The sequence below is a fragment of the Phyllobates terribilis genome, unplaced genomic scaffold, assembly GCF_046119375.1.
Source record: "Phyllobates terribilis strain yellow unplaced genomic scaffold, ASM4611937v1 Scaffold_11__3_contigs__length_659146591, whole genome shotgun sequence".
Classification (NCBI taxonomy): domain Eukaryota; kingdom Metazoa; phylum Chordata; class Amphibia; order Anura; family Dendrobatidae; genus Phyllobates; species Phyllobates terribilis.
Window position 1 is genome coordinate 222272846 of NW_027362771.1, and position 9332 is coordinate 222282177.

The window sequence follows — 9332 nt, forward strand, 5'->3', positions numbered from 1 at the left end:
TCAACATATTACAGCCTACAGAGAGTACCTTAAATCAAGTATACAACATAAGATGTATTATAGTTGATAAGAAAGACCAAAGCAAGGAGATTAGTGTTGAGCGAGCACTAAAATGCTCAGGTGCTCGAAGCTCGGGCCGAGCTCGCCGTGATACTCGGGTGCTCGACCCGAGCAACGAGCCCAAAGTTAGTCTATGGGAGACTCGAGCATTTTTGCGGCGGCACCCCCGGCAGTGTTTTGAAAGCCTAACAAGTGCCCAAAACGATAGTGACAGTGCTCAAATGACATGGGGACAGCATGGGGATCGCCCCAGGAAGCATTTCTGACCCCCAGGTCACTGCTGTCAACAACGTGGTCAGAGGTATTAAGCCACTTTTACAGGCTCACAATAAAACGTTCAAAAACGAAAGTGAAACTTTTTTCCTGTGAAATATGTTAAGGAACATCCTTTCCAGGGTAAAGACTTGTGTATAAGTTAAAATAAATGACCAAAAACAAAAATACTCCTCCACACCTTCGGCTATGTTCACAAGTAGCATTTTTTATGCGTTTTTGCACTTTTGTATTGCTTTCAACTATGACAAATGCATTCACCGTGAAATGTCATTTTAACATTTTACAACCTTATCTGGCCATGTGCTGTGTGACACATGCATAAAGTGCTGAAAAGACAAGGGAACAGCATGGGGAAGACCCCTGGAAGCATCTCTGACTCCCAGATCACTGTCTAAAAGTGTGCCCATCATAAGTGATCCTTACCGCATCAAAAGATGCAGACTTGCAACTATCTCCATGCAAGTTCTAGTCCCAGGGCAGTGTTCAATTGTACCTCCCCCATTCCTTGCAATACAAGCTCAAGTATGCAGCCTGCCACCCACCCACCCGCAGGCTGCAATACCTTACTGCTTGCTTGCTTGAACTTGAAATTGGGCCTTTTAGGCATGTGGAGGCGGAATCTGGCCACCACGTCATGGCTGTGTTGGCGGCCTGGAATCCATACTCAGTCCCCAGCCGCCCGGCGGCCGGGTGTCCATACTCGGTCCCCAGCCGCCCCGCGGCTGGGTGTCCACACACGGTCCCCAGCCGCCTGGGGGCAGCCAGGTGTCCATAAACGGTCCCCAGCCGCCCCTATTTCTCCTTGGAACATCCCCCCACACACTTTTCTTAGCCCGGTCTGCTTTAGGCAGCATTGGACGAGCCCACCAGAGAACCACACTCTTCCAGTGGGCCCTGACTTCTCCATCGGTGGAGTTGAGAGTGCCAAGGTGAGGAGCATGATGATGATGACAGAAGCTAGCATCTGCTATGTTTTCTTTTAATGCAAGTGTAAGTGTGCAGCCTGCCACCCACCCACCCCCAGACTGCAATTCCATACTGCTAGCTTGCACTTGAAATGGGGCCTTTTAGTTTGGAGGAGGCCGAAGCTGGCCACTACCTCATGGCTGCTTCGGCAGCGAGGTACCCATACTCAGTCCCCAGCCGCCCATATTTGTCCTGGTGTGCCTTATACATAAGATTAAGCGCGTATACCAAAACATTACCTGTGCCCTCCCCAGTGCATTTAGTGGGAAGGAGAGCCTATTCCGCTGTAGTGTGTGCATGCCAAACCCCTGTTCATGGTACATGCGAAGATGCCTCCCACCTTGCACCTGTCGTTGCAGACTTGCAACTATCCCCATTCAAGTCCTTGTCCCAGGCAGTGTTCAATTGTACCTCTCCAATTCCTTGCAATGCAAGCGCAAGTATGCAGCCTGCCACCCACCCACCCCCAGGCTGCAATACCATACTGCTTGCTTGCACTTTAAATTGGGCCTTTTAGGCATGTGGAGGCGGAATCTGGCCACCACGTCATGGCTGTGTCGGCGGCCTGGTATCCATACTCAGTCTCCAGCCGCCTGGTGGCCAGGTGTCCCCGCTTGCTCCCCAGCCTCCAGGGGGTGGCCGGGTGGCCATACTCGGTCCCCAGCCACCCCTATTTGTCCCGGTAACCTTTCCCACACTTTTCTTAGCCTGGCCTGCTTTAGGGCAGCATTGGCCGAGCCCACCGGACTATCAGACTCCTCCGGTGAGCCCTGGCTTCTCCATCAGGGGAGTTGAGAGTGCCAAGGTGAGGAGCATGATGAGGATGATAGAAGTTAGCATCTGCTTTGTTTTGTTGTAATGCAAGCGCATGTATGTAGTAGCGGCTAGGCCTGAGGTGGTCAGCGTTTTGGCGCATATCCTACCTCCTCCGAGGATTGCTGGATGTTTTCCTGTTACTATCCAAGTTCTATGACTCCCATTAAAACAAAGCTTCAGGTGATAAATGATGGATGAGGTAGTGGCAAAGGAGAAAGAGCAGGAGGAACAGGGACCATTCACATCAATATCAGGCCAGTCAACCAGTTATGTCTTGTAGGATATGTTTCTGTAACAAAAGGAGTGGTTCGGCTACACAGTTATAGGGCATACAGTGAGTGCAATGCCTACCAAAAATTTCGAGCCACTCCAATGCCCCTTGGAAATGACATGGAGGTCAGAGGGAGTTAACTAAACCTTTTTTTCCATTTATAGCAACTGGGTCTCCCATGCACTGTTGGCCTAAGCAGTGAATGGAAGGCTTTCCAAAAATTATGAGGAACTGCAATGCCCCTTACAAGAGCCATGTGTGGCACCCCAGGGGTCTGGTCACCACAGTAATAGAGATATTACGTCGGAGAGCAAGTGGGAGGTTTCCTGGTCAGGATCCCTTAAACATGCAACATCCTCCTGCCCCAATCCTGGGAGGGGAGAATTCTGCCCTTATAAACTGGATCTGGGGCGGGGTTGAGTGAGTCAGAGAACAGTCAGAGTCAGAGTAAGAGAAAGGGAAAGTAACAGCAAGGAGCTCTGTAGGAGCTAGGAGCTAAAGACCAGGGGCTGGAAGCTGAGCAGAGCTCGCCCTGGCAGAAGACAATAGGAACCGGACACAGGAGTACGAAGCTGTGTGGACTTATATATCCAGCAGCAGAAACCAGCCGGCAGGGGATTTCAGGTCCTCTGGCCATAGAAGCCCAGAGGCTCAGTCACAATGAAGGGACCAGCACCGCCGTCGTGGAGCGGAGGCTAACAGAAGGCCCCAAGTCACCAGCCATACGGGTGAGCACTACACGGTACACTCAATGACGTGGGCTACTTCTACCCGCTTACAGCAAGGTAGCCAGGAAGAGTGCAGACAGACGGGGAGGCCTACAACTCCACCTGGCCAGGGGAACTCCTGCTTGCTCACAGACTGACCAGGCCTCTTATGCTAGCCTGTACTCCCGGGAGGGTCTACCTTATAATCATCAGTAAAGACCCTGAACTGCACTGCAAAGACTCTGAGTCATTCCTGCTGCGCTCATGCACCATCACCCCCATCATCCACACTCACTGCCCTGAGGCTATACTCCTCCCGAGGGGAGTTATCCCATTCTATGCTGCGCACACAACACCAGCCTCAGCGGTCTGCCTCGCAGCGGTGGTACTCCCTGACCGCAATCCACGGGTGGCGCAGTCGGACAATTAACCTCAAAACCTAAGAAAGACTGCCACTGGTTTGACCAGCCTGAGCCACGGGACCGTGTCACTGCCACGGAGACTACAGACCCCAGAGACCCGGGTATCCCACACACATGTACACATGGCCCAGGGGGCGCGTCACATGCAGTAAAGCATATTACAAACATAAGTCCCATTATTGGGGAGTGGGTGTCCCATGGTATTTGCTTATGCTTTCCCAGCAAAAGCTGCCAAAAATTAGGACGGAGCAACTTGCAATGCCCCTTACAAGAGCCATGCAGTACAGCATATTACAAACATAAGTCCCATTATTGGGGAGTGGGTGTCCCATAGTATTTGCTTATGCTTTCCCAGCAAAAGCTGCCAAAAATTAGGACGGAGCAACTTGCAATGCCCTTTACAAGAGCCATGCAGTACAGCATATTACAAACATAAGTCCCATTATTGGGGAGTGGGTGTCCCATGATATTTGCTTATGCTTTCCCAGGAAAAGCTGCCAAAATTAGGACGGAGCAACTTGCAATGCCCCTTACAAGAGCCATGCAGTACAGCATATTACAAACATAAGTCCCATTATTGGGGAGTGGGTGTCACATAGTATTTGCTTATGCTTTCCCAGCAAAAGCTGCCAAAAATTAGGACGGAGCAACTTGCAATGCCTCTTACAAGAGCCATGCAGTACAGCATATTACAAACATAAGTCCCATTATTGGGGAGTGGGTGTCCCATAGTATTTGCTTATGCTTTCCAAGCAAAAGCTGCCAAAAATTAGGAAGGAGCAACTTGCAATGCCCCTTACAAGAGCCATTCAGTACAGCATATTACAAACATAAGTCCCATTATTGGGGAGTGGGTGTCCCATAGTATTTGCTCATGCTTTCCCAGCAAAAGCTGCCAAAAATTAGGACGGAGCAACTTGCAATGCCCCTTACAAGAGCCATGCAGTACAGCATATTACAAAAAAAAGTCCCATTATTGGGGAGTGGGTGTCCCATGGTATTTGCTTAGTCTTTTCCAGCAAAAGCTGCCAAAAATTAGGACGGAGCAACTTGCAATGCCCCTTACAAGAGCCATGCAGTACAGCATATTACAAACATAAGTCCCATTATTGGGGAGTGGGTGTCCCATAGTATTTGCTTATGCTTTCCCAGCAAAAGCTGACAAAAATTAGGATGGAGCAACTTGCAATGCCCCTTACAAGAGCCATGCAGTACAGCATATTACAAACATAAGTCCCATTATTGGGGAGTGGGTGTCCCATAGTATTTGCTTATGCTTTCCCAGCAAAAGCTGCCAAAAATTAGGACGGAGCAACTTGCAATGCCCCTTACAAGAGCCATGCAGTACAGCATATTACAAACATAAGTCCCATTATTGGGGAGTGGGTGTCCCACAGTATTTGCTTATGCCTTGCAAGCAAAAGCTGCCAAAAATAAGGACGGAGGAACTTGCAATGCTGGCACCCTGGTGGTATAGTGGTGGTGGAGGCTGAGGATAAGGAGAAGAAGATTAAACAGCCGAAGCGAGGAAGCGTATACCCATGTGTGGGTGTGAAGCGGTGCATGTGAATACACCTCCCGAAATAACACAGTGGATTTGACTTTATGTTACTCTGCTGTCATTTGGTGGTGATGAGAAGTCTGGCCCAATCCAGCCCTTGTTCATTTTGATAAGGGTCAGCTTGTCAGCATTGTCAGTTGACAGGCGAATGCGCTTATCAGTTATAATTCCCCCAGCGGCACTAAAAACACGCTCCGATAACACGCTAGCGTCAGGGCAGGCCAGGACCTCCAAGGCGTACAGAGCGAGTTCATTCCAAGTGTCCAGCTTGGATACCCAATAATTAAAAGGCAAAGAGGAATCACGGAGGACGCTGGTACGATCGGCAAGGTACTCACTCACCATCTTTTGAAACTTTCCACTCCTTGTGAGAGTACCCCGCGCCTCAGGGCCTGTAAGCTGGGCGGGTGTCAGAAAACTGTCCCAGAACGTTGACAGTGTTCCCCTGCCTCTGCTGGATTGGAGTTGCATCTCTCTCGCCTGTACGCCTTGGTTGGGCAACGAACTGTGACCTCTGCCGCTAGCGTGTTCAGATGGGAATTTTTTTAAGAGTTCTGCAGCAAGGGCCTTCTGGTATTGCCCCATTTTTGTAGACCTCTCCACCTCAGGAATAAGAGAGTGAAAGTTCTCCTTGTAGCGGGGGTCTACAAGTGTCACCAACCAGTAATGACTGTCACCCAACATTTTGACAACGCGAGGGTCACGGTTAAGGCAGCGTAACATAAAGTCAGCCATGCGTGCCAGACTGGTAATGGGCAAGATTTCCGTGTCCTCACCAAGATGACGACTGACCATGCTCTCCTCCTCCTCCTCCTCTTCCTCCTCCCCCCTGTCCTCAGGCCACCCACGCTGAACCGACGGTATGACACTTGTACAGGTACTACCGTCTACAATGCATGATAGCAGCTCCTGTTCTTCCTCCTCCTCCTCCTCCTCTCCCTCATTGTCCCCCAATGCACGTTGGGATGAGATGAGGCTGGGTTGTGTGTAATCGCCCGCTATGGCTTCTTGATCCATCTCATCATACTCTGGCTGCAATGCCTCCTCTTTAATTCTCTGCAGAGAGCGTTGCAAAAGACAGACAAGTGGGATGCTGACACTAATGATGGCGTCATCGCCACTCACCATCTTGGTGGCCTCCTCAAAGTTTGTCAGGATGGTACATATGTCAGACATCCAGGTCCACTCCTGAGGTCTTATGTGTGGAGTCTGACCTGAATATCGACGGCCTTGTTGCAGCTGGTACTCCACAACTGCTCTCTTCTGCTCACAAATCCTTTGCAACATGTGGAGGGTAGAGTTCCAATGTGTGGGGACATCACACACCAGTCGGTGTGCCGGAAGCTGCAAACGCTGCTGCAACACAGCAAGGGCGGCGGAAGCTGTAGCCGACTTGCGAAAATGAGCTGACAGGCGGCGTACTTTCACGAGCAGATCTGGCAACTCGGGGAACGATTTAAGAAACCGCTGAACCACGAGGTTAAGCACATGAGCAAGGCATGGTACGTGTGTGATCTCACCTCGCCTCAGAGCCGCCACCAGGTTACGGCCATTGTCACACATGACCATGCCGGGATGTAGGTTCAGCGGTCTCAGCCACAGATCTGCCTGCTCTTTCACAGCTGTCCACAACTCACAAGCAGTGTGAGGTTTATCACCTAAGCTTATGAGTTTCAGCACAGCCTGTTACCGCTTGGCGGAGGCAGTACTGCAATGCTTCCAGCTTGTAACTGATGTGGTGATATCTGAGATAGAGGCTGAACATGAGGAGGAGGAGGAGGAGGAGGAGGATGCACAGGAGCTGTACACTGTGGGGGCAACTCTGACTGACATAGGGCCCGCAATCCTCGGTGTGGGGAGGATGTGTTCCGTCCCAAGGTCCGACTGGGTCCCGGCTTCCACTATGTTTACCCAGTGTGTCGTCAGAGAGATTTACCGTCCCTGGCCACAAGCACTTGTCCATGTGTCCGTTGTCAGGTGGACTCTCCCAGTAACTGCGTTGTTGAGGGCACGGCAGATGCTTTGGGACACGTGCTTGTGTAGTGCGGGGATGGCACACCGGGCAAAATAGTGTCGGCTGGGGACCGAGTACCGAGGGACGGCCACCGCCATAAGATTGCGGAAGGATTCCGTCTCCACCAGCCTAAAAGGCAGCATTTCCAATGCAAGCAGTCGTGAAATGTGCGAATTTAGGACTGTGGCCTGTGGGGCGTTAGCTGCGAATTTCCGCTTTCGTTTAAAGGTCTGGGAAATGGACAATTGAACGCTGCGGTGGAACGTGGACGTGGACATTGATGCTGTTTCTTGAGAAACTGCCATAACAAGTGAAGACTGAGAGGAGGGGGCATCTTTACATGCAGTATGGACAGGGGATTGCCTTGCACACACAACAGGGGTTCTATTGCATGCACAACAGTGGAAGAAGCAGTGGTGACACCCGCTGACACTGGTCGTGGACCCTGGGTTTCGCCCCACAAAGTCGGGTGCTTTGCTGCCATGTGCCTGATCATGCTGGTGGTGGTCAGGCTGGTAGTTTTGTCACCCCTGCTGATGCTGGCATGGCAGGTGGAACATATGGCCTTTTTGGGGTTATCAGCAGAGTCTTTAAAAAAATTCCAGACTCTGGAAGACCTACCGCTTGTACTGGCAACGTCCCTCGTGTTGGTGTTACGGGGAACGGTTGCCTGACTTCTGTCTGCGGCCACCACACTGCTTCTTCCTGCCTGTTGGGGTACTCTGCCTCCCTCCCCCTGTGTGCTGCTGGCCTCACTCTGCATGTCCTCCTTCCATGTTGGGTCAGTTACTAGATCATCCACCACCTCCTCCTCTTCCACTTGCGCACCACGATCCTCCTCCTCACTTCCTGGCAATTGTGTCTCGTCATCGTCCACCTCTTGTGACAGATTGCCAACGTCGACTTCCTGTGGCCGTGGCTGTTCAAATATTTGGACATCGCAACATGGGATCTCCTCTTCCACCATTTCAAGCGTATCAGGCGAGGGGCCCAAATATGGAAATGGACCAGTGAACAGCTCTTCAGAGTGTCCAAGTGTGGGATCACTTGCTGTCTGACGACACTCGGCATGGTGGGAGGAAGGAGCATCAGGGTGAGGAGGAGTATGCGGTCGAGACTCACGGCTACTAAGAGTTGACCGTGTGGAAGACAGACCGGAGGTGGTGGTGCCCAGGTAACTGGAAGTATTATCTGCTATCCAATTAATAACCTGTTCACACTGATCAGTTCTCAATACTGGTGTTGTTCTGTGCTTCCCTAGTAATTCGGTTAAGAAGTGGGAGTGAGAAGATGTGGCTGTTGGTTGTGGCACATTTTCACCTTGGCCATGGCCCCGTCCTCTGCACGAACCATCACCAGAACGTTCACTTCCACGTCCCTTGCCACGCGCCTTGCCCATTGTAAATGAAGTAAAATAGCTTACACTTGCACTATCAATGGAAAAAGGGTAATAAAGAGTAGATTAGAACCGTGGAAGAGGAAAACCACAGTTATTGTTTACTGGGGTATACCACACTTTTTTAAATAGAGATATTTGCGGCTGAACAGTGAGCGACACACTCAAACTGCTTTTTTTTTTAGATACCAAAGGCCCAAAACTGGATAGTACAGCGATTTGACCCGTGGAACTGCGAAACCACACTGGGATGTCGGGCCTACACAAGACTATTTTCAACAGATATATTTTTGCATCACAACAGTCAGGAGACACTACTGTTTTTCTTTACGGAAAAAACTACCAAAAGCTGAATAATAGAGATTTTTTACCGTGGGATGGCAAAACCACAGTTATTGTTTACTGGGGTATACCACGCTTTTTTAAATAGAGATATTTGCGGCTGAACAGTGAGCGACACACTCAAACTGCTTTTTTTTTAGATACCAAAGGCCCAAAACTGGATAGTACAGCGATTTGACCCGTGGAACTGCGAAACCACACTGGGATGTCAGGCCTACACAAGACTATTTTCAACAGATATATTTTTGTGTCACAACAGTCAGGAGACACTACTGTTTTTCTTTACAGAAAAAACTACTGTGACACCCCAGGGGTCTGGTTGCCACAGTGATAGAGATATTACGTCTGAGAGCAGGTGGGAGGTCTCTTGGTCAGGAATCCTATGCATGCCACACCTCCTGCACAGTCCTGGGAGGGGAAGAACTTCCCCTATATAAAACTGGGGCTGAGGCAGGGTTAGTGAGTAGAGAAGAAGTAGAGACAGAGAAAAGAAGCAAATAT